Raw genomic sequence first — 26,533 nt, 5'->3', positions numbered from 1 at the left:
CAGGTCTGAATTATTTTATTGGCTGGCTGCAGCTGAGGAAAAAAGTTGCGGTGCCATAACAAGACTTGGGGACTCAGTCCCTGTGTCCTCAAGATGTCAAGCGAGGATATAGGGTGGCAAGTTAGAAATTCCCTGACCTCCTGGCACTTGTGAGGGATCCCCCCTCCTGTGATAAAAATTAAAAACTTTTTTTGTGCTGTGGATATCGTAATACTCCAGAGGGAGCCTGCGTGCCCTCCTCGACATACCACAGTGCTCCTGCAGGAGCTCCCACACAAGCTTCATTCATATCACTGGGAGGCAACATAAACTGCCATGTAGACAATGTTTGTTTGTTCTCAAACAAAATGAGCATTGGTAAAGCCAAAGGTTCAGCAGCCAAGCCTGGCCTACAGGTACTGCCATTGCTTGTGAGCACATAGGATGGTCAAACGCGCATACTGTGAGGAAATGCCCTCTTTGCAGGATCACACCCACTTTTTGCTAGTTCTACCATCGGTATTATGACCTTGAAGTGCACTGGGCCCTGCTGACCAGGCCACAGTGCATGTGCTCTGAACCCTAAACATATGTGCAATTTGTTAATACCCGATTGGCATTTTTAACTTACTTATAAGTCTTTGGTACTCTGGGTGCCCAGGGCCTTTAAGTTAAATGTCACTAGTAGGCTCCAGCACTGATTATGCTACCACTAGAGTGACATAGTGAAAACACTCAGGATGAAATCACTAAAACGTTTAGCCTGTTTGTTGAAAGCCCTCAGACTTCCTGTTGAGAATCATGGCTCATACTTGCTCGCTGGACTTCCACTATCGCGCTCATCACCGGATCCACGCTGCAGAAGTCCCCGCTGACGAAGAAAAGAACTAGAAAAGTGCAAAGGTAAAAGCTTGACTGGGGCAACTCAAGCCCCTGCATCCGGCCAGCACTCCATGACAGTCAACCTAAAACCCTGACTTTAGCCCTACAACGTATTATTTGCTTTGGAAAGGGTAAATGCTTCACAGCTACACAGGCCTGAGCTAAGGTTTAAATTAATGCAATCTAAATGTACCTGTTACATATTAGTGACATTATTCTTGGCAAGGTCACACATCCACCACACGTTTGTAGCTATTAATGCTAATCATAATATTAATAACACCTATCTTTATATATTGCTTTATACGCATTTCTGCTATTTTAAGGACTTTAAATACCAGATATTAACATTACCCAATTAGGATAGGGTGCCCCTTTCCAGGATTACACATCATGGATACCTGAACAATTACCCCTGAAAGGCTGAGATGGGTGCAGGTTTCTTGGCATAACCTGACAACCTTTTTAAGAATATCCAATATTTCTTATATCTTCTCCCTTATGAGGTACTGAAACTGCGGTGAAGATGTATAACTTTTTCTAAGAATGAGGCTCTTCATTCGTCACTTTCAAATGGGGAAAAAAAACAAGGAGCTGAACTAAGATTTTCAGGTGCCCTAGCCATGTTGATCACAGATTATCTATTATCTGTATCACTCTTTGCCTACATTTTCAGTAAAGAGCCCTTATTTCTCTGCTGTGCACCCTTGCCAGTCCCTGGTCTTGTTTTTATTTCTCACTTTATCTTAGCAGGCCACACTCCCGTCCTCCCCTCCCCCACCCCCGCACACTCCACACACAAACACACAAACACACTGGCAATGATAAAGAAACTCTCACCGAGCAACCAGTGTCGGCAGTCTAGACAGACAGGCATTTCTTCTTATCAACTGGGAGTAATTGCTCCGACAGGCACACATTATATGGCGGTGTTATGGAAAGGATTAGGTTTACTTCAACAAACCACAGACCAGTGCTGAAGTAATGATTTCCAACACTCACCATAACCCATCGGAACAGACCAACCCGTGCCAAGAAGGAGAAAAGGTTTCCAATCTTTACATCCTCAACTACGCGACATAAACAACACGCGTATTTTCCAGCCCTGAAGAGTACGTTTCACACTCTTATTGCCAGTTGTCAGGGATGGTATTCCCCTGAGGGGAACTCCCAGATTGCCCGGTGCCTCTGGTCCAGAATTATCCAGTCCTTAAACTCCAGACTTTATTATTCCCGACCCTGAGACACCGGACCTGCAGACATGTGAGGAGGAGCAGCGTGGGCTGAAGGCAGCTGCTGTGCCCAACCCCCACCCACTCTCGTGCTTCAGCATAGGGGAGAGCAGAAAAAGCTCCCAGCTGACCCTAAAAAGAAACTCTGCCGTCCCTCCTGGGAGTGCGAGGGATCTGCAGCAGGCTGAAGTTCAGAAGGTGAACAACAAATACAGATGCCTTTAAAAATGTGTTTTTATCTTGTCCCATTTGCTGTGCTATCAAGGACAAATGTCAGGCTATGCCTTCTGACAAATTGCTACTTATGCTTTTAACATGGAGATTGCGGTTTACAATTTTGCAAAGTAAACTATCTGACAAGCATGCTTAGGGGCAGGAAGTGTGAAACGAAAGGCGGGATGATGTTAAAAAAAATTCTAACACACGACAAATATTAAATGGCTGTAGATGAGCTGTACAATTTTTCGAAACATACCAGCAGTTGGGAAATCACAAATATAGCACATTATTTGTGTTTCTGAAGCGCGATGGAAGCAAATGTTTTAACAGGATCAAAACAAATCAAGTCAATCGACTTTGTGATGTGCAAATGATTACCAATTGCTAAAACCTGATGCCCACACAATATTGTTAGAGTGCTATACAGTTTTATCAGTAAAACTGTGTCTGTGAAAAAGTAGTGGCCATTTCAAAGAAAATGTGTTATCTGTGAATGACAGTAGGCTGTGACAGTGTGCTCCAAAATGTGCCACTGACAACAAAACACACACTTACCATTCTTTTGCTGAATAGAAGAGGTTAATTTGCGACACTTGTTGTTCGTGTGACTCTAGGATCTTTCTCAACCCCTATGTCTGAAGTGGTGTAACACTTATGGCTGCACCCCTACTCTGAAAATTGTTCTAGCATCAGTGGCATGAATTTTAGGGGTGGTGGCCACTCCCCGCTCTTACCTGCGGCAAACGCTGGGACAGCCACAGGTGGCAAAAGGCCTGGCTTCACCACTGTCTAGCATCTCTTCTCCCACGGCCAACATAATAAGCTCCTACATCGCTTACCATCTACTTTTAAGCATGTGGTGATGAGGACTTAAGTGTTTTACATGGAAATTGAAGTAATTTTTGTAACTAGACTCGAGCACCTGGATCCAAGACGTAACGTGTACACCACAGGGCCAACACCTTCAGACCTGGGAAGATACGGATTTGTACAAAACTGATGGTCCTAATTTTTAATTCCACCATTTTTACGAATCAAAGATAATGAAATACAAGAGGATGAGGCTATGAGTGTGTTGTAGGTGGATAGGTGGATTGTCAGCAAAGGTTTGAATTGAGCCAACATCTAATATATTACATGATAAAACAAGCATTGGCATAGCCAATAGGTCTCGCTTGTGGGACCTTATAAGTATTTAGTTACAAGGATATTGTGCTGCAAAACAAAATACTTATAAGGTCCCACAAGCAAGACCTATTGGCAATGCCAATGCTTGTTTTGGTCTTTCACCGTCAGGTAGCTATATATAAAATAACACGCATCTTAAATGAAAAATACATTTTAAACGATTTTACTCAGTGGAAAATGCACTATAGTACATTATGAAACTTCTTACTAGTTAATGCACAAACTATAAAAGTAAATTTTGTACAAAATAAAAATATTAAAACAGAAAATGAATCTAAACAATGGTTCAGGGACGAAAAATACACATACGCTGAATAGATTTAATAAAAAACACACACCATGGCCATAAAACAGTCACCTTGTTTGTAACAAGCGATCTACATATACGGCGGGCATTAAATAATGTAGTACAATATCTGACTTACGACATAGTGCTGTTATAGCTCTGTTTTATTTACAGCAGAAATCCTAAATGAAGTCTGCAAATTTCTGCCTCATTGTGGTCCTGTTTTTGAGCACAAGAGCAAAAATTGTAACTATTTTCTGTCTCACCATGATCGCAATTTACACTGCCACTCAACCAGGATTCCCATTTTGCAATAAAGGCATGCAAAGGAAGTATGCAAATCCTAAAGATGACATACCACCAGGACTGCAATTCAAAGTATAGCGGACCCTTTTGAAAAATGTTCTGCGATCTCATAAGACGCTGAGGAAGTGCATTTTGGGCTTTTAACACATGTATTCGCAGAGAGAACAATAAACTTTGCGCACATTCTGCTACAATCTTTTAAAGGATGTACATAAAGAAAATCGAATGTAAACAATTCCTTCGTATGAAGACACATCTATTGTTAACAACAGTAGTGATACATGAAGCAAAAATTACAAGTGAGCATGTTACAAAAGCAAACGTTACGTTACATGAGACAATAGTGACAGTTGTGCAAGTATCAAGAGCAAACAAAATACAAGAGGTAGCAAACGATATGTTCTTAGAGGAAACAAGCTTCTCGGCATTGCTGGGTGGGGGAGTGGGGGGGTGGGCGGGGGAGCAGCAGGCAGATGCGAGTGGAGCGCGCGCTGGAGAGGGAGGGGGTGGGAGGACTAGGCAGCGGGAGAGAGGGAGAAAGGAGCGCGAGAGCCCAAGGCGATGGCGGCGGCAGAAGAGCGAGGGAGCAGTTTTTATAAAGCGAGGACAACAGTAGTGATACATGAAGCAAAAATTACAAGTGAGCATGTTACAAAAGCAAACGTTACGTTACATGAGGCAATAGTGACAATTGTGCAAGTATCAAGAGCAAACAAAATACAAGAGGTAGCAAACGATATGTTACTAGAGGAAACAAGCTTCTCGGCATTGCTGGGTCGGAGCAGCAGGCAGATGCGAGTGGAGCGCGCACTGGAGAGGGAGGGGGTGGGAGGACTAGGCAGCGGGAGAGAGGGAGAAAGGAGCGCGAGAGCCCAAGGCAATGGCGGCAGCAGAAGAGCGAGGGAGGCGTTTTTATATAGTGCGGACAACAGTAGTGATACATGAAGCAAAAATTACAAGTGAGCATGTTACAAAAGCAAACGTTACGTTACATGAGGCAATAGTGACAGTTGTGCAAGTATCAAGAGCAACAAAATACAAGAGGTAGCAAACGATATGCAATAGCATATCTGAGGGAATACGGCCTGGGGGAAGCTGGCTGGGGAGGGGGAGGAGAAATGAAAGGAAGGCTGTGTGCGGCGTAAGTAGGGGAGGAGAAGCCGAGAAGCCGCAGAGCGCACGCTGGGCGAAGCCCTTTGATGTGCTGTGCGGCAAATGGAGGGAGACTGATGCGCGTTCATGTTTGAACACGTGGTTCACATGAACTTCACGAAAACGCCAGCAAAAAGCTGGTGGTTTCATGATGTTTTCGCCGCTTGAATTCTCGCTCCGCTCGATGCGCATGCGCGCATCGATAGGTCGCGAGACCTAAAAATATTATATATATATATATATATATATATATATATATATATATATATATATTTATATATATATATTTCTTCGAATCTTCACGTCCTCGTGTTTATCGACGGAAGTCACGGCACCACAACAGTAAGTTGATTTAAGTTTTCTTTATTTTAAATACACCATGTGCCAGTCCCTTATTATAAAAAGTATAAATAAGGGCACTATGAACCAGTATCCAAAGTACTCAAATACATCAGTTAAGGTCGTATTTTTAAGTAAATAATATTGTAGAAAAACGTAAACTCATACAGACTACAGCACAACATTTAGCAGTACTCAATGTATTAGGCAAAGTGAGTTAAGAATTTTGTATAACACTATCATTATAGGGGCAGGCACTGTTATCTTTGGAACTTGTTGTGTATTGTAAAATTTGGGGTGTATGTTGGGCTGACTTCCAACTCAGTGATGCATAACTAATAACAAGCACATGTGAGAATGGACAAGCATCTCAGTATGTTCATATCTGCCTATATTGTATTTTCAAGAATACACATTATTGAGCCATGCAAGGGTTTGCAACACTGTGTCAGCGATTGCCGTACTTACCTCTAGGTTCCATTACGTTATCACTTGATACATTAAAAATACAAAATACAAATATGAGTTTTATATAGCTCAAACTAGACCTGAAGATATCGGGTGTCAGAGTGCTTTACATAGCATCAGTTTTGTTCACAAGGACACATTCATTTTTGTTAGCCAGGGAAGATTACGTGATTTTCCTAGAATTACAGGATGTTGAGCGTTGTTGCCAAGACTCAAACCCGGTTCCCCAGCTTCGACGTCGACCACTCTAGCCATCAGGCTACATCCTCTCCCCTAATTACTAATACTTATTTTATGTTGTAAAAATGCAATAAAACAATTTTTATAGAAAAAAAAGAATTTTGTATAACACTATGGCTCCAATCACAAGTGGTGTGGTGCAGGGGTCACAGTTATACTAGGTGAAAAGTTACCATTACTACACACTTCAACAGGTCATTCCCAGCTTTGCATCTGGAATAGGGAATAACGTGGGAATTGGTGTTGTGGTGCTGATTCCAGAATGTTATGTCGGAATTTCATAGGGTCTTTATAGGTATTTTTGGCAGGGATGATGCTAGGACGAAACACTCCTCATCCACAGTGGTCCAGTGCAGCTGGTAATCCCTTTTCAATCAGTCACGCCCATTAACGAGCCGACTGGGACTACTATTCAACAAGGTGATTTAAACACAAATGCATTCCAGTAGTTGAAATACATTTTGTGTGGTGTATTCTGCACGCAATACAAACGTAACCCTTACTGAAATATTAAGAGTTTTTTCGATTAGACATAGAAGATCTTCACAATAAGAAGTACCATTTTGAAACATTCAACATTGATAATTCTCACAAAACATGGTGCAATGGGCGAATGTTCCTGTGTTGGGCACTTTCAAATGCAGACATCTAGGTTCGAAAGAAGTCTGGGGAACAGACATCAAACATATAACTTCCATCAATAAAGGCATAACAAAGAGAGACCAATGTTTGCCGTTCATAAGGAAGATAATTACAGTGCCAGAGAAGAGTCATTCTGGTTGTCTGCCAAGAAGGTGGCATGGCAACCACACAGGGGACCGAGTCTGGTGACTACAGCTGGAATTTACAGTTGCATCACAAGTGGAGATCAAAGGTGGTGCTGGGAAGTCCTAGAAAGGAGATTAAAGAAAGGCATTCCCCGCCGGAAAATGTAGGGCACAACCACATAGCTGCCAAGGTTTCAGATTGCCATGTGTGACATTTTCATAATTTCAGTGTAATTATGAGTGACATTCTACAAAAATGAGTGACACTTTCTCACGGTCAAAAATCAAGCAATGAAGACATGGGTAAAAACATCAGAAATTAAACCCTCATTTTGTGATCCGACTATATATAGGTATAGCATGAAGTTCGGACATGCAACAGGGTACATTTATACAGTTATCATATCAGTGATTCTAAAATGTTTTCTGAATAATCTATTTATGTTTATAACTGTGCTAAATGGCACTCTTTTGTGTAATATACAATAAGAACCTTAAGATGGCCCTGCAACTTGGCTTAAGGAGTAGCCTCCAACTGACTTAAAAAAATAAAGACACAAAAATCAGAATATTAGCTGGCTTACTAAAAGTACTTATTATAATACTGCTATATATTTAGGAGGATCGACAACCTGATGTCAGTGAAAAATTCAAAGTATGCAAATCAATTAACAAATAGATGATGCAGAATAGAGGGCTACAGGATTTCTACTTTGACACACAAAAGTACTAGAAACTCTAGGTAACGTTGTGTAACTGAAAATGAAAAAGCGGCTATTTAACAACTAACTGAAGGAAATATTATACATGATCTATTCAAGGGTTCCTGTTTCCAATGTACTTCAAGCACAGACTTTGAAAGTCTATATAAAATTGACACACTGAGGCAGGGGTGGAAGCATAGGTGCGACAAGACAAACCCATATTTGTAATGCGAAAAAAACATCTACGACCACTGTGGTTGCAGACAGATACCGCCTTTCCCACCCTCAGGCTCTAACCTACATCCCATTCTTTCCATCTCACGGGGTCACTTCAGCTACTGAGGTGATCTCAGTGACGGTGCTAGAGAATGCAGTACTGCCAACGGACTCTGCTATAGCAAGGGGTCACATGCAGCGTCAATGAGCATGGAAGCAAGCTCTGGCCCTTCAGCAGAATGAAGATACACAGCAACAAACAAGTTGCGCGCGTGCAGTCCTTCGGTTCTGCCGTGGGTCAAGAATCATTAACGGAAGCAAACAGGGACGACTGACGCTCCTCCTGTGGTCCGAATGAATCTAATTATTGCCAATTGTTTATTTTTAGGAATGGAATCGCTGTAACTTAAGGCTAGGGCAGTACTATCTCTGCACTCATCCTGGCCTGGCCCGATACCTCCTTGCCACGGTGCTAATTTATCTTACTAGCTGGGGAAGAATGAACGGTCGAGTGAGCCCATCACTATTTCAGCCTGACTTGTAGTTCGCACACAGATGTTATTAGCAGGTGCCTAAACGACTAAACTATCCAGCTTAGAACGTTCTTCAGAGAACAGAGTGATTGCACGCTGAATCCAGCACATGTTGACAAGTAAATTAATCTCTAAAACTTGTTAGCCAATCTGCGTAATTCTGAAACGCAATCTAGCAGCCCCCAGATTGGCAAAACTCGGGCCCTATGAGATAACCGAGAACACACATTTGCACAGCCTACCTTGGATGCTTACGTGTTGCTGCTGAACTCGGGTCCTACCGCCAACTCTAGAAGAGGTGATCTTTAAAAGTCAAGTGCTGTTGCAGGAGGGTGCACAATGCTGTAGCACGCAGTTAGTTGCTGGGAGGTGCCTCGGAGACGGACTAAAATTTAGAAGTCATGTTCATGCAGGAGTCTCCTTGTGCAAGGGACTAAAGTGAAACGAAAGTGCTGGGCAACGACGTGATTCACGTATGACGTCAGGACAATCATCGTTCCTCTGTAACCAAATCCTCAAAAAACCTCGGGGAGGCGGGGTGGGGCTATATCCCTCAGCCATAACCTGCAAATCCTGACCTACTCGACCCCTAGTGCGATACATGACGCGGCCGGCCTGGGCGGAGTATTTCTCCTCAGCAGAGCTGTGATAATGAATGCTACAGCTGAGCCCCGAAGAAGGCGCGACCGGCATTCCTGTCCTGACCTGGTACAAATTATAAATGAGTTTGCAATGCTTCAGTAGTGTGCAGCACGCTGAGGCCAGATAGCCCCCAGTTTGTCCACTGCATGCTGCCAGCAGCGCACCAGACTCATGCTGCTTCACCTAATGGAGCACAGTTTCTACCACCCTGGTAGCACTTCAAAGTCAGACACCTGCTAAAACACTACGCATATGCGTGACAATGTAATTCAGTGCGGTAATGCGGATTACCACCCTGAAATGCGCTATTGTCACGCCTGATGCGTGATACTTGACAGGTCTGCAACCAGTGCTTAGTGTGTGCAGGTGGCGGCTACAAACACTCATTTTCAGGGATCAGGATGTATTTTTCATCATCAGAATTTGAACTAGAGCAAGACAGAAATAGAGAAGGGGTGAAAGAAGGAGGACGAGAAATATTGAAACTCAGTTACTAATGGAGGCATCACTACACAAAGGCTGTGTCAGGACAGCATACTGAAAAGGACACTTGAAAGGAGCACCACCTCAAACTGGTTCAGATGCATGAGACAGTGGATGCACTTGCAGAGTGAGTCATGTATAAATTTTGTTATATAAAGGGAGTTTTTTTTTAAAATCAAGCTGCATGCTGCAATACAGTTGTTTCCTCTGAAATCAGAAGGCTCAGTTACTTCACCAATATGGCAGCTCAGAAATGTAAGCACCAACTGCTATGATTAGCATGCTTGTAGTTACAGGTTCAAATCAGAGCAGGACTACTCCAATTGTTAACTTCTTAATATCTATACAATTTATTGGAATATTAGTAACAAATATTCGGGAACAAGGACTTTAAGTACTACATCTTTATATGAAATTAGTATTTTCTTTTCATAGGCTTAATAATGGTCAACCTCAAAGCCTTTTGAACTCACAAGGTTGATAATCATAATCCTAGAAACACCACCATTTTGGCTTCTTGGAGGTCACACATGCAACTAAATGTAAAATGTGCTGTAAAACCATTGATCAACAGCAACTATTTATAGTCACTGAAACAATTCCTTCTCATTTTCCATAATAGATACAACAGAACAACACAATCCAAAATATGAAAAAGTGTACATGAACAACTTAAGAATAAAGTAATAAAACATGTAACAGTGTCACATCAAAGTGAAGAAGAATATGCACAACTAACACTAACCCCTGGCAAGCTGGCCTGCAAGGCACAAATCAAGGGCTACACGTTGTGTGCCCCTAATACCACCATGGTAAGCATAATACACAAAGAATTGCTCAGGCAAAAAAAAAAAAAAAAATCAGTCAAGAGAGCTTTCCATACTTTGCCCAGATATTCAAAACTCGTAGGTGCTTCATCTCCTTTAATAGATTCAACCACTGGTCTGAAGAACGGTCTAACAGGTTTTCACTTGAATATGAAATTATCGAATCGCAATAGAAGACCAGCATAAACCCTCTCAGCCTTCATCACCTTGCCAGTAATAGATGATGCTTCTCCATCTTGCTTGTCGAAGTTTAACAAAGTTCTCAAATGTTTGCCCTTAAAGTAGTTTTTTAAGAATTCTAGTTACTGATTCAGTAACCAAGTTTTCTCTTTAGCAAGATAATATTTATGCTAATAGTAACAGTAGCCCCGAAAGGGTGCCATAGCACCACTGAAGATAACAGCTCTTTTCTCTCGAGATATGGGAGAAGCCACATACACCTTTGCACTCGCACAAGTTCCCCGAGAACAGGGAGAGGGTATCAATCATACTGTCTTGCTGCTTCACTCCTTCAAGGTTGGTTTTTGATAACAACATTCTCGCATTGCTTACTGGCATTCCTCTTGTCTTCACAGATGAAGGTCCATTAAGAACAGAAGACTGATACATCTACTGAATGTCACTGACCACATCCTGATGAAGACCTAGTGTAAATTAATCCCGTGGTGAAACGTTGACATTTTGTGACTTGGGCGATTCCTGAACAATATTTAATCACTATACACCAAAGAATATCTACTGTAGATTTTAACATATGTTTACGTGACAGCTATTGTTAGCTGTAAAGAAGTCTTCTGTGATTCACACATTTTACACTGCACCTTCACATCGTTTGTACATGTACCACTTCCACATACGGCTATATATATTGAACTGGGCCATAGGAGTGTTTTGCTCATACAAATGTATAACTATTTAATGTAATACAATGTTATTACTCAAACTGAATGGTTTCTCTTCTACTTTAGATTTTGTCCAACATGCATATAAACTTGAATTGCATAATGTAACCCAATTTAATCTGGCACATGATTTTTTAAGACCCTATATAGATATTCAGGGGTTTAATACATTTACCCCAACAAGTGACATATTTCAATATATTGCACCTAAGGGAACCTTTATTTTTTCTATAAATGTAGGCCAGGGTTCCCAGCCCGTTCTTTCAGAAGGCTCTCATGCAAACAAGGAAAATGGGCAAACGCGACTCCTTTTGGGTAGCAGAACACAGCCATGAAGGGTGTGAGTAGAATCCACGCTACCACTGCAATTGCTATTATAAAGATAGCTATGCCCCTGAAAAGAACTGCGCCAAGCCAATCACGACCAGTAGAAAGCAATTGAGGCCACTTTTAAATTCAAGCAAGAATCTCATGCTGCAAATTCATGTATAGTTATCCTCAGAAGGGTAATATGAAGTATAATAATCTTCATGTATGTAATCTATTTTATGTATGTTCACCGATTTTATAAGACTAGGTAAATCTGGAACTTTGAAATTAATGTTATTAATAAAGGAAACAATATTTCTTCGATGTATTTTGTGTGGAGAGGCATTTATAGTATTAAGAAAGGCCACATGGAACTTAAATTGAAGTCACAACTTTCATGTGGATGTCACAACAGAAAATAACTACTCTAAGATTAGAAGATTACCAAAGACTTTTGGAAAAACACCTTTGCAAGTTTGCACACCACTTTAGATAGATTTCAACAATTTAAGATTCCAGTCAGGACTACTTTGTTACAAGTCAGCCACTATTCAGGCTCCTGGAATAATGTCTGTCTTGCCAGATTTCTAAAACGAAATCTCTAATAAAATTCCACTTACTTTGAAAATATTAGCAACTTTCAGTTTCAAGTAAATTTAGGCCTAAAGCAACTGAAACAGGCAGCAGTGATCACTTATTAAAGAAGTCGCCTACCCATATCAGATTTTCCATTCTCAGCAAATGTTGCTGAACAGACACCTGATTTCCGACTTCAGTGCTTTATAGACCATCATCTGTATGATTCTTTCAAGACTAGCAGTAGTCCATGGACAGGAATGTGATCCGTGTTGCTCCTCTGATTAACAATATGCACCCAGTAGCGCATGTAGGGGTTGTGTAGGCAAGTAATGGATTGTAGTTGCAGAAGGTTGCAATCTATTCAGTGCCAGGACACCTACTGGCAATCACACACTTGATAAAGGAATAGAAACATAAATGCATGTAGTGTAAGAGTATGCATAACATTAGCTCATTTGCCAGCTTTCAGTGTTGAAGGGCATCGGTTGTCTTACAGGAACAGAAGCTGACATTTAATATTTTCATATCCTACTTTATTGAGATTTTTACTTTTATAAAACAAAGTGCTGTAGTAATTTCAAATAAACGAATACATTATAATTTCGAGACTAAACTTGATTAATCTCCATGAGATAACTAAACACATTATAAAAGGATGTATGTTTAAATCTGAACCAGCCACTATTGAGAAAGATCCTCTTTTCTCTTCGAATGTATTTATTCTAGATCTCAGCCCTCTGGCTTCTGTGATGGCCAGCTCTGTTTCCATGCCTCTATGCAGAAGGATAAAACACGGTTTTATTTGTTTATTTATTACCAAAGGTTTGTGGGATGCAGGTTACATTTTGGACACAATCTCTTAAAGCCCTCAGTTACAGTTTTCTCAAAGTTACACAATACCTTACTTGGACATGCCTCAAAAAACGATCCAGAGACTGTAAACTGTGCAGAATACAAATCCTTGACTTTTAAAAAGTATTCATATGACAGGACACTTTTTTCTCCAGTTCTCACTTGCCTGCACAAGCGATCTACCCAATCAAGTTCACAACCTTTATGCGTTGCATACAGAGAAATTCACAACACCTGACCACCCTTCAAGAGGGTCGAAATGAACTGTCTGCTGTCTGTATCCTTAAATAATCTTAAGAAATGGTTTTGTTGATCATTTGCACCAATAAGGCTAGGACATCCTGTTGATCACCTTCAGGACAATATACTAATGAAGATGTAATAAGGGAGAAACCATTGAAGTTCTGAGAGCATTTGGAAAACTGGACTATTCACCCAAAGCTACAGCTTTGGAATTTAAGCAGTATGATAAAGGTTGATGACTGCTAGGGCCTGGCTGGCCATTGCACCTCTTTGGACTACAGGCTATAATGAAGCCATGACCCCCATGGTCTCCTGCAGTGTGTGGCTGGACTGACATTCTACTGGGGTTGATTTCCAGTCTGGACCTGGTACCCTATACCATTGTTCTACATGGGTACCTAGTCCTGAAAAATATGACACATTTAAAAACAAGTTTGGGTAAAACGAGTGCCAAACTTTGTGCTCGGCCAACAACGAGTTGAATGATTTATTTCAGGAAAAGCAAGCTGTCAGAAAGCGGTGTCAAACAATACGAGAATAAGGTTTGGTGAGGTAATATTCTGCAAAAGTTTGTTTCTTCTTGTTGAAAATGACCCTTCAATTACAACGGATGGAAGGAAACTTGCAATTATGTTAATTAGAAGAACAAAAGTAAAACAGGGAGTTGTCAATCGTTCCAATGCACCGCACGCGCTAGAAATGTTCGCGTGTGTCACTGAGACAATTTATCTTAGGCACTAGTGAATCACACAGCGGCGCACTACTTATTGCACAACATCACACAACAAAAAAACAAGCTGCAAGCCAATCTTTCTTCTCAACTCACAAGCAGCTCTTTAGTATCAGACCCGACTCACAAGGCAATCTGCAGATGTACGTCTGACTTAAATGAACAAATGGCTTGATTTATGCCTGCACGAAATTCACAAAAGTGATTAAGGAGTAGAACCGCTTTTATTCATGCACACTATTACCCAAAAGCACGTAATATTGAGTATCGGTAAACCCCACTCAAGGGGTGGGGGGGCAGTGGGCATTGCAACCAGTGGATTGCCTAAATTGTGTATTACCAGCAACAGTACGAACATCAACTACAGAACTGGAAAAATTTGAAGTAATAGTGTTACAGACCCAGCAGTAGTGACACAGGTAGTGATTGCATTGGCGGTGTCAGTAGTAGGCAGGGCAGGGCTTAGAATTGGTGGCGCCCCGTGCAACCTACTTTGTTGGTGCCTCCGCCCCCAATGACCAACTTATTCAAGGATTCCCTCACTATTACCCTTCATTGGTGCCCCTCATTTCTCCTTAGTCCCACGCTCACTTTTATTTTATAGCACTGCTCACCCAAATGTAGACTGATGAAGCGTGTTTCATCACCAACACATTACACAGAGACAATGAGTCACACAAGTGTGTAAATCAATGTATAGGAAATGTTACTTAAGACAATGAGGACCAGAAGATGTATGGGGTCTCACAAAATCCATACTGGTAGACATTATATGGTAACAATACTTGCTCTGGAGAAACGAAGGGGCAGAATACGTTTTTACAATGCGCAGTAAACAAAGTTGCTGTGTGGAGTTGCATGAAAAGGAGAGAGCACAAAAGCACCATGTCACTAAGTCATGGTGCTGTTTATGTCCACTCTAGTGCTGGTGTACCTTAGGCTACTTTGCACCAATGCACACACCCCTGCAATATAGTGCAAGGTTGTGTAGAGGATGTCAAGCATAGGCTTCATACTGAAAAGAGTACCCTTCAAGCACAGAATTCTAGGCTTTGACAAAGTTGGAAAGAAAGATTTGGAGAAACGAAATCTCATCTCCAACTTAATGACTGCCTCGAGGCGCTATACTTTTTTGTTGCAAATCCCTTTCATCTAAAGTTAGTAGATAAGGATTAGCATGAAAATCCATGGGTGGGTGCATGGGAACGTCCATATACTGCCCTTGGTATGCCTTAAACTAAAGCAGTGTACGGTAATATTTTTGTTTTGCTTTAGAGCTACAGTAAAATGCAATTCAGGTTCAATAGACACAGGACAAGGGGTAGGGGGTAATTACAATTGCACCTATATTAATGTCGAAAGTAATAATATTTTACAATATACAAGATTCAAAGAATCAGAGGTTCAATACCGCTTAAACCTCTTAGGATAGAAATCCTACTAATTTACAACAGAAATGGTGATTCAGCACTCCAACATATGAAGAGATTAGTATATTCTACAAGTGTAAAATAGAGTAAGAAGAAGCACATCAATTCAGCAGGTTCTTGGTTCTTTTTTTCTTTACTGGAAAAAAATCTTCTTAAAAACGACTGTAGCCAACCAGTTTCAACTAAAGAGGTCTTCTTCAGGGCAATAATAATATCAATGGTATCTCTTAGTTCATTAAGGTTTCTTTTTTTCTCCTTTTCTGGTTTTCTAGTTTTCAACTTGGTCCCTCGCTATAGAGTATTAGTGCCAGTTGGTCCTCTTTTTCCTTAGGTACACCAACAAAGTAAATATCGCTTGTTGAGTCACTTCTTTAGTCGCCTATTTCAAATAGTTTGTTTCAGTGAGGACATGGGTTTTTACCGCATGTCTATTTGTTATCTGTAAGAGCCGTTCCCGCCGCGACGCCAACATCGTGACTAGGTGCTCACCAGTCACATTACAGAATGACACATTCAGTTTTGTCACTGATCCTGCTTCAATTAAGGTTTTTTCTCCCAGGTTGTGTAGCTCCATATCTTTTTAATTTATTCATGGCAGATCTACATTTCAACTTACAAAAAGTTAATTCTCATTCGCCAAATTTTTCAGGTACCAACATAAAATAATTGCAGTACGCTGACGATACCATATTACTTATTCATACTCCAATAGGCCTACAATGCCTAATAGATTCATTCAATAACTATATTATAGCCAATAGCCTACAAATGAATATAAAGAAAACTAAAATAATGTCAAAAGGCCACTCTTAAACCAGTATGAGAGAATGGAAAGTGAATGTGTCAGTGACTGGATCTGTTAAAACGTACAAGTATTTAGGAATTATGTTTGATGATAGAGTATCTTTAAAAATGCATTTTAACATTTTAAGAGCTAGGGCTACATTTCTTACATTTGGTTTTTGAACATTGCGAAATAAGCTTTTATGTGCTAGTCATGAGTTCTTAGTTAAAACCATGAAGGTAAAGCTGCCCCCCTATTTGCAAATGGGTCAGTAATCTTTCGTGGTAAATATCCCAAATTCCCATACAGCCTACAAATTAATGTGTTCAAATCTATTTTTAATATTCCCAAAAATATTGGCCATGTCAATGTCGGTCTGGAATTTGGCTTGACCAGCCAAACCCTACTGAGACAATCAGCATTTTTAAAAAGTTTATATCATCTGTATTCTTCCAAACCCGGTACTCTAGCAAACAAGGGATGGCAAGAACTAACTAAATTTGACTATACAACGGTCTGGAGAAGCTATTTAGGCCTTGAATCTCCAGTCTTTTGGTCATTCAGGAATAAAAAAAAACTTCTCTCAAGTGGATACTAAATCGATCAACTAATTTTCTATCATTACTGTTGGACAAGGAGGTACTTGCGGGAAAAAAGCATGCCTTTTCGGTCATCAATTTGTTTAACAAAATAGAGCTTCAAACATATCTATTGACACACCTTCCACCATTTATCAGGGACCAATTCCTTAGGTTAAGATTTGGTAGATATCATTCAAAAGATGGACCCCAAAATGGATGCACAAATGGTCATCCAACACCTGCCGTCTCTGTGGTGCCCCAAATGAAACTCTATTCTACATGGTGTGCATCTGCCCATTCTTACTAAAAGAGTGGCAAGCCCAGCAGAAACTTGCTTTTATTAACTGGGGTGAGAGAACCTGCCGTCAAGCAATAATGTGTTGTTTTTCCAGGCAATCAGCTCGCCTAACTACTCAATTCGTTACGTTTATTCGCATAGTAGATAAAATGCTGAATCAGGACTTCAACCCCCCATAGTATGACACTCAAGCAGTCACTTTATTCTTTATGTAATAAGCACTTAGAAGATAAAGTACGTAGGTACTTTACAGAATAGGATACATTTTACACACGATTGAGGTTCAGTGCAGGGAAGTCTGTTCGCTCGGAAGCATGTTTAAGACTAATATTATGTTTATTATATAATGGTTTTAATTGTTTTATTAGCCTCATTAATTGGGATTCTTAAAGATGTTAATATGTGGTATTAAAGCCTTAAAGGGTAAGCTTTTATATTGAATTTAATATAAAACGTTACTTTGTATGGTGTGTATAAGTGGTATCAATGTTCCCAGTACAGCATGTTACCCTCAAAGCATCATCACATTTATAGCAATATTGCTTAGAGGTTTATGGAATTTTTATGGTATTTTATATACCATTCCCTTTGTAAAATGTGAATTATTGTGCACATGGCTTTATTTTTCTAACTGTAATGATTTTTATTAATCAGTCAATAAAGATCTTCTTCTATTATGACCAATACATTTCTTCAATGCCCAAGCTATTAGCCTTGTAAATCTGAATGTCTTTTAGCCATGTTGCCTAGCAGCTTGGAAATGGTCACTGAAAAAAGCACTATGATGCAGCCAGCGTAGGCAACATCATAGCGTTTTTTTGTGTTAGGAAGGGCAGGACAATAAACTCAACATGAGGGGGGGGAATAAACTTGGCATTGGCTCAACATCCTATGATTCTTGGCTTTCAGTAACTTTCAGCTATGCTGAACAGCAGATGTGCTGCTAGACAACATGGCTAAAAGACATTCACATTGACAAAGCCAATTAATAGTTTGGATATTGCAGCAACCTATTGGCTTTCCCAATGGTTGTTTCTTAGATGTTGGTTAGTATCCGGAAGCTCCTCAATACAAACTATAACAAACTAAAATAAGCATGGACAAAGTCAAAAGGTTGACTAACGTCAGACCAGATGGCTTTACCAATAGGTGTTACATAATATGCTGGGAAAGTGTGGTATACAGCATGGTGGGGACATATGTTTTCTCTATTGGGTGAGGAAAGATTACTGACAAGGATGTTGGTGAAGAGTGGCTAAATGTCAGGCCTTTTTCTCAATACTTGGCGGGTGGGATGGGATATGGTCAAAGAGTTGTGGGGTGAGTGGCAAGGCACCATGTACATATTAATTTTAAAGTACAACTAGGGAAAGGGGCATGAGGAAGGTGCGCAGCTGCTCAACATGACCAGACAAATATGGGATAAGGATTTAAAATGGCAGGTTAAGTGGGAATAAATAAGGAGGCATTTCCACCTCAGTGCCAAAATGACATCATAGAAAACTCTTGTCTATCTGATGATCCTAACCTAAAAAGCGAAAATCAACCATTAATTGAACAGCTACCAATCTATAACTTTATATATTGTCCTTTATAATGAATGTAACGATACATGTTATTTTCCGCGTTTTGTTTGGGGGAAAAATTATATGGCGCACTGTGTAATTGATTTGATGTAGTTGGACTCCTAATATACTGCATTTTAAGATAAAATTGGAATACCTGTATCTGACTGAGTTTGTTAGTAGATGAATTTGGACTTCATTGAAATAAAGCCTATCCTGTGAACTGACGAATGCTGTCGGAATTTGCGTTTGGGACAACTCCACCCCAAAATCATAAATAATTATTTTTTAATTTGTTTATTATCAGAACACTTAAACTAAGTTAAATGTAAAGTTTGTACATGACCCACGTATAAAATGGTTATACATTTCATCAATATCTTTACGGGTCGTTTTATTGAAACAGCAAAACGATTTAATTGTTTTCCGTAAAACTTGCGTACAGTCAAGCATTACGGTCTCATGAACCGCGTCCTTTTAAAAATATTTTTATGAGGTTCCTGGGAGAAGAGATATAGGTTCCACCATCTTCCCTAACTCAAGGTAGGTGCCATTATTTTCAAAACGTGTGACAGCGCTTAGGGCTTCTTGTGAGTCCCCTGGTAATCCTGGCGAGGCAGTTAAAGGGAGTCAGCCTTCCCATCAGAATTCTGAGCTCCATGGTACACTTGCAGATCCAATGTGTTTCGTCCAGACGAAATGTCTGCGTGAAATTCAGGGACCAAATGGGGGAACTGGGTGCAGTTTTCTCCACTGACCCAGTAATTTCTCATTTGGGGGGGGGGGGCATCTCAAAATCCTCGATATCGCCCCTCACCTTTGCCTCCCATCTTTCCACCAAATTACCAATGTGCCCAATATTGATAAGTCAAGGAAGTAGGGTGCATAAGAGACCAATAACAGGGACTCATGATAATAGGCTATAAGTGCTAAGATTCTATGTGTCCCCAAATTACTTGTCGCACGATGGGCAAGAAACTTTAGAATCGACTGTTCTTATGGAAGATTCTAGACGGAGAGAAGGAAGCGGTCACCGGTCCCTACGCTGTGTGGCCATCCCTTTGATCATTGGTATGAAAATGCATGGAAAGAATGGAAAGGAGTGTTGGAGATGAGAAGATAGTTAACCTGAATCATCACGAATGGATACCCTTTGGTGAGTGGGGTCATACCTGTTCTTGCTCCATGACATAATGAAGCACTAGGGGAAAGTCCTTGACAATTCCCAGACATCAATGCACTTCCGGGTGTCATAACAGACACACAAACACAATATAATCATTTACTGTGACGAATCAGCAAACCTGCTGATTTTTAAGAAAACCTCACAGTGTGAGAAATGATGAGGGGCTGTGGAGGTGGCAGGGCCGGGAAAATGGGCGATGCCATGGGGTTCAATAAATTACTAAGAAGCCATGGAGGAGGCTGGGCTGGAAAGAGCGGCAAATCCAGGCCCTGCCACAGCAGCCACTTCCACCCACCCCACTAAAGGAGAAGATTTCTGAAGGGGGCTCTTGTGTACATGGTGAGATTGTAAGTTGGCCTCTGACTTCGAGGAATCTGCACTCACAAACCAGGGGTTTTGGCTCACCCGGTGCTCACTGCCTAATACGTGCTCTTCATCTGGAGACCGTGTGACGCACTCCCATATTGTGTGACTCGCCGTGGCACTGTGTGAACTACTGACAGCTCTGAATGGACAAGCCTTCAACAGGCAACGAGGAATTATTTGTCAGTTCTACCCATAAGGTAACTGACTGCCAGAGACCACTGAGGCATCTTTCTGCCCTTTGATAAATGGGTCTCACTAGCACATCTGAAATGGGAATCAGAAATCAGACAAGTCAGAGTTTAAAGGGGGACGGGTTTCCAACCTTTTCAGGGGTCACAGCCTGCAAAACAAAAGTTAACCTAAAAAATGCAAAAACATGACAATAACGCTGTTGCCTAACACAGTAGCTAAAAGAGAGACCTCTTTAGTTGGGCAGTAGAGATGTGTTTACTTAACAGGTAATGGTCCGTACTACAATGTTAGGCAACATCTACATTAAAGAATGCTGGGCACCTCTCTAAATGTTCAAGTTTTAAAGTAACGAAGTTCTGTAAATATAAGCACCTGTTTAGAAAGTGGACAAAATATTTCCTTCAATATAGTAATTGAAAATAGGGGAAATGTGCAGGCTGGCATTCTTATGTGAGGTAAGGCCGGCAGCCTCCTTATTACGTCAGCAGTAGGCGCAACAAAAATCACTGTATAGCAACTATTAGCAAAGCCCATAGGTCTGGTCTAGCACTGGCTGCCAGCTTTTTTGCTTTGTCAATGCGTGTATTGTGTTGCCATTATTTATTATAAATATATATATATATATATATATAAACAACAATTTTAGTGGTGGAGGGTCTGAGGAATATTTATAGACCAGCCTAGGTTAAATTCCTCTCAACTATTATATTTGCAACATTTTTTATTTTTTTGTTGCAAATTATTTATTATAAAACATTGTTCTAGGAGCTGCCGGGCACATGCGATTATTTTATTTTTAATTTTAAAAAATTGTGAAAAGGTAAAAATATTTTTGGGGTAGAAAAGCACACTTTACCCTATTAGTCACTGGTACTTATGTGGGCTTTGTATAAGAAAAGAATGCCATCACTCACAGTGAAGTTAGCCAATGATGCAAGTAGGCTACCTGATGGTGTATGCTGTAGTGGGCCGAACAAACATTGCACATGACACAACAAAAGGCCAAGTGGAGGAAGAGGGCTTGCTGAATGTCCTTTATAACTAAGAACATTATATAAAGATTTTTCTAAATACAACACTTTTGCTAGGGGTAGAGGGACACCCATGATGCCAAATATCCTTGCACCCTCCATGACAGGCAGTAAATTCCCTCATAAAGTCGGAAAAGAAGTGTTCAGAGCAGCAGTATGGTCTTGCCAACTCCTAGTCCTTGTTAATAGATTTTCCCTCTCAGAATCTTAGAGCAGGATGCCAAAGAGACAGCTCTGAATGTGCCTGTGGGTTTAGCACAAGCGATGTACGATTAAGTAGGAGGAAGACTTTTTTCATCATGTCTTGGTGGAAACGCTCACGCCACCCTTAGCTCCATACTGCTGTGCGCTAACAACAGGGAGCAGGAGGAAGGTGGAATTGAGTTTTCTCATGTTGGTTGCTTGTACAGCTCTTACACCGCTGCTGGACCACTTTAATGTGCAGTGGTAAGAGGTAATGGGGAAGGGCATGGCATGTTAGGTCATGATGGTTGCCCGCTTGGCACATGTACTAATGGTGCAATCAACAGAAACCAAGGGTATTTCCATAATATGTCGGAGAAGATGATTCATTTCTGGATAGTGAGTTCTTCTTCAGAGAAGGAGGTTCTTCCATGTTCCTCAGCTAACCTTTGAATCTACTCAAAGGAAACCGATTCCCCAGTGTCTGTGAGTGGAAGGTCTTCTCACCCTCCAGTAGCCCTGAGCAAAGCCCATGTTTCTTCCCATGTCATTTCAGGGACCCGGTGGCTTCAGATTAACCCCCTTACAGTGGCTCACCTCATTTTTCAAGTGCAGGCCGCAGTAGGTGGCCATGAGTTCCCATACTGGTCCAGTGAATACTGCCCACTTCAGTGTTCCCAGGGATAAATTATGTGTAAAATGCATACATGGTGCCCTTGGAGATATTTTTCAAAGGATGGAAAATAGTAACTTCAACATTCAGATCTATGTCTCATATGCAGAAGTGTCCCTCTCCACAGATAGTGTTCAGGAACTGGATGTCCTCTGTAGCCAAGGTGGCCAACAAGAGCCTCAGAGCTGAAGATCAGGCTCCCCAATAACAACATATTACCTTACAGGGCGGGTGTGACCCAATTGACTCAGAATGAACATACATGCTCCTACTAACTGTCACAGTTAGGGTTGTCACACCATGCCACCTCTGATTAAGCTACAGGACTAGAGATGCACCCTACTGATCAGGCCCAAGTAGGCCAAAACCGGCATATGTAGTTTGCGTTTCCTTCTGAAGGGGATCTCTCCTGGCAGTACAGGGTGTGTTTTTCCCATTAGTAGCAGGGTTGGAGTTGGGGTTGTCACATCATGCCACATTTGATTAAGCCATAGGACTCAAGCTGCACCCTACTGATTGGTCCCATGCTGGCCAAAACCGGCATAGATAGCTTATGTTTCCTTCTGAAGGGGGTCTCTCCTGGTAGTTCAGCGTGTTTTTTTCCCCATAAGTGGCAGGGTCAGTACAGATTTGCATAAGGCGATCCTCTGTCTAGAGTGGAATGGTGGGCAGAAAAGGATAGGCTAGAATGAGCCCCCAAGCAGTTGCTAGCGACTGAGAATAATTGAAGCATTCCACCCATCATCTTTTTGTATGTTATCTCTGAGTAGGTGGCTCCATCTAGTGTAGAACACAACATCTTTGAGTTTGAGACCAGCATCTTGCTTTAAACAATGTTTTAAAACATTATTGAACTTTTAACATTTGCCTGCACTTATACTGACGCCAAATATCGACCACCAACAAATCAACAGGGTAACAAGAAATGGATTTAAGGATAGTAAATCTATATATGCTTAACTGGATGATATATTGCTAGTCAATAATGTGGAAGTATTTTATACCAATTTGTGACATACAACCCTTTAGAGAACTAACTACCACCTACTGTAACCTGCCTGGGGTGGCTGTGTGGGTATGTCTGTGCAGTGCCTCTGCAGCTGTTGTGTCACAACTCCACGGTTCAGATCAGGTCTAGTCATTAAAGTGCCTTTTTCGCTTCTCAGATTGCTACATATCATCCCAGAATCAAGCGGGGGCGGTGGGGTTCTGGTATCTGACTATGAAAAAGGAGATCAACATCATCCATGACGTAGGACAATAAAGCTAAAGCTCTAGCTTTAATTGCAAGGCCCACACTGGTCAGTGAGAAGCCACAAGACAATATAAATATAGCACTTAATCAGTGCTTAATTGGTGCCAGTTGTTTCCGGTGCTAGGCACCAGCACTTCATTGTCAGCACTGGCTCTAGTAACAGTCTACCACATGGTGGTACTGTATTATTAATTTTGAGATGGACACAAGCATCATGTTTATTAGGACAATATACATTGAAAATGAATAATGCCAGCCTCTCATGCCATTATTATGGCTTTGTGTGGCCTGAAATAGTCTGAATTGTCACACCTGTAGGAGTGCCATGGTTAGGTGTTATGTTGGTACTATCATTGGCTGCGCTGGCAGGGTATGAGTGGTGCAGGCTACTGTGACCTTCCGAGAAGGGCACTTGCACCTAATTTTATACAAATTAAGCAAGCAATCACTGCCAGGGCCTTGCCACTTCGAAGTGAATAAAACAAGTTACTGTTACAACGCGACTGACTGTGAATGAATGCACTGTTCTAGCATGCTTTACTTGATTTTCCACTTAATTATAGATTTGCCATATTACCCATCATCTGCAGCATAATTTGCTGATTTTAACTAAACAAGAAGTGTTTCTAGCTCAAACTGATCAAAAGTTACTAAAAACGCATCAACACTGCTACGCAGTGCAAGGACCTTCGCAAGAATGACTGGTTACCTTTCAGTCCTTCAATTCTGTATTTTGGTGCTAGACTAGCATTAATAAGGTGTAACTTATGCTCAGATTTGTAAAAATGACAGAATAATGAAGTGATAACATCACACAATATGCATCCATAGACTACATATGTTGCCTTTTCTTGCCACATAATTTAATCAACCCAGCCACATATTTCGGTCCTCTCCTGCCACATAAATCGTGTCCCTTTCTATAGATAAATTACGCTTTACAAGCGTATGCTTAGGGCCCCAAGTTCAGTAGTGCTTCAGAATGATGTAGAGCGATGGGGTTTGCAGGTTAGACGGGATATGTGCAGCCGACAGGTAATCAATCCCATGAGCTATTTTACGATGTTAGTGCACGGACGGGTAAGTAATACCATCTAAAACCAACTTATTAAACATTGCTGGTGTGCATGCACAGAAAAGGGCTTCCGGAATTGCAGAAACTCGCTCATCCAGCATGCGAGGATACCAAATAAGGCAGCACTGCAACATGGAACAAAATTGCTCTCTGAGATTGTTACAGTAAATGTAAAGGGTCACATATTGCAGTTTAGGAGGCTGGGTGGGGTCCACATTTGGGATTGTACTCAGTACTTTCAATGACACTGAAAGCGACAGGCTAGCCTAATTCTAATCCCCCTCTCAACCCCCCTCCACCCCCAGCACAGGCCCCCACGGTCACTCCCCAAACACACACGAACAACAAACACTGTCTGCTCTATGCTTCCCACTGGCAAATGTAAATAACCACACAAGTCTGCCCTTAGCAGAGAAGATAATTGAGGCGAAGGCTCTGAAAGTTATGTGCCCAGGATCACACAATTTACAAGGGATGAAGCTGGGAATGCCTCGTGTGTCCAAAGTCAACAAGAAGTGAAAGAGCACTTAAATGACCTGATGTGATCCCCATAAACATAAACTTCCCAAAAAACACAAAATCAGTTTGTTTTAAATTGCCCCGATCAAAAACAAATTAAAAGTGTCACTGCGATGCGAAAAGCAACATGATACAAAGGTAGCAGCAGGACCTGCTGTGGGGGTCAAGGAAGCCGCCTGGTTTAGCTTAAAAGATGTCCACAAATAACCACCCACGTCAAAAACGTACATTTCTGCCTTTTTCTATAGAATGTGTGCATCGAGGTTCCGCACGACACAGCTCAATGAAGCACCCTGGTTGTGCATCGGATAAACCTACCCGGTTACAAGACGAAAACAATCATGGTCTATCACCACCTTACGAAGAGGCGAATTCTCTTACAGGCTAAAGGTGTTCCAGATACAGAGACTGCCTTTAAATAAACAATATACAAATTAAACTGGGGGACAGGCAGCCTCAGAGATAGATTAGCCAGGTCTATGAAAGGACGCAATGCATCCCGAGGACACACGCATACGCAGACACACACGCCGGCATTCTCTCCTTGTGCGCTTGTTACCAAAGGTCACTGACTTTGCTGCTGCTGTCTCCCTGCACATGTCCAGGACCAGCCCCCGCATCGGCAGGCTCATGTGAGCGCAGTGACTCTCGGAGCACAGCACGGAACAGCTCAGACAAAGCCCAAGGCAGCCCTGCTCACCCAGGGATCTCTCATGCTGCATGGCTGAGGAATGCAGTCTACACCCCTGGCCGAACCATTCGCAGGGAACTCCAGGGAGGCGCGGGCTATACCACTTTGCAAAACGGAGTGGGCACAGAGCTTGCGATGATTGCGCCAGTTATCCTGTCACTGATCTCTTTAACAATGGTAATTTACGTGCGCAAACCGCAAGCTAAATTGTGCGTGGATATTCGAAAAACAGGTGTAATAAAGCGTTTCTCACCTTACCAGATAGGCAATGGTTTGAGGGATGTGTTGGTTCATGGGAAAATGGATACTGTGAAGGTGATGGTACCTTTTATTGGGCTGCTGCAGATAATAAATAAACTAGGTTACAAATATATGACTTTATAGGGCCACAAATGATATTTGCCGAAATAGAAAAAATACAGGAAGACAGAAGTTCACAGCGACAATTCAGAACCATTAACTCTTATTAGTCAAATTTGGTTTGCACCAGTTAAAAACAAACATGAGCCGAGCAATAGGTTTTCTAAAATAAAGACACACATGCTTAGAGAGACCCACATCCACCTGACGTGTACTTATTCAGATGTGGGTCTTACACACATGCATAAGAGAGCCTATATCACACA

At 41.3% G+C, this 26,533-nt stretch overlaps 1 protein-coding gene across 2 annotated transcripts in view; it reads right to left on the bottom strand.

Annotated features, from left to right (window-relative positions):
• Positions 1 to 25,938, bottom strand: part of LOC144754714 (uncharacterized) — a 520,145-nt gene extending 494,207 nt beyond the window's left edge. For both annotated transcript variants that reach the window (XM_078642863.1, XM_078642864.1), the window contains exon 1: positions 25,790 to 25,938. The gene's annotated coding sequence lies outside the window, so the exon portion shown is untranslated. The remainder of the gene's footprint in view (positions 1 to 25,789) is intronic.
• Positions 25,939 to 26,533: the final 595 nt, after the last annotated feature.

Source organism: Lissotriton helveticus, chromosome 5_1 (genome assembly GCF_964261635.1).
Source record: "Lissotriton helveticus chromosome 5_1, aLisHel1.1, whole genome shotgun sequence".
In the NCBI taxonomy this organism is placed as follows: Eukaryota; Metazoa; Chordata; class Amphibia; order Caudata; family Salamandridae; genus Lissotriton; species Lissotriton helveticus.
This window is presented reverse-complemented; position numbering and strand designations above follow the sequence as displayed.